Below are 313 nucleotides of genomic sequence, written 5' to 3' on the forward strand. Positions count from 1 at the left end.
TTTATCTGCGGACGTGCTATTGAAAATAATTGAAAGTCATAAGTGGGGAAGGTGCCCTAATCACCTTCCTTGGAATGCCAATAAGGCTTAATTAATTTTACGGGTTTTTGTGAGTGTCGTATTGGGCAAAATAAAAGGTAGTCATTTGGGTTAGCGGGCCTACACGCCAAGGGAAAACAACCAGGGAAAAAGGGAACAGCAAGGTAAGCACCAGGCACAATACCAACGGGTTAGGAGCAAGGGAAAAACAAAAGGCAAGAAAAGGGGGGCCAAACGGCAAGTACCCCCAAAGGCAAACACCCCCCCCAGGAAA

Source organism: Aplysia californica, unplaced genomic scaffold, assembly GCF_000002075.1.
Source record: "Aplysia californica isolate F4 #8 unplaced genomic scaffold, AplCal3.0 scaffold00193, whole genome shotgun sequence".
Lineage (NCBI taxonomy): Eukaryota > Metazoa > Mollusca > Gastropoda > Aplysiida > Aplysiidae > Aplysia > Aplysia californica.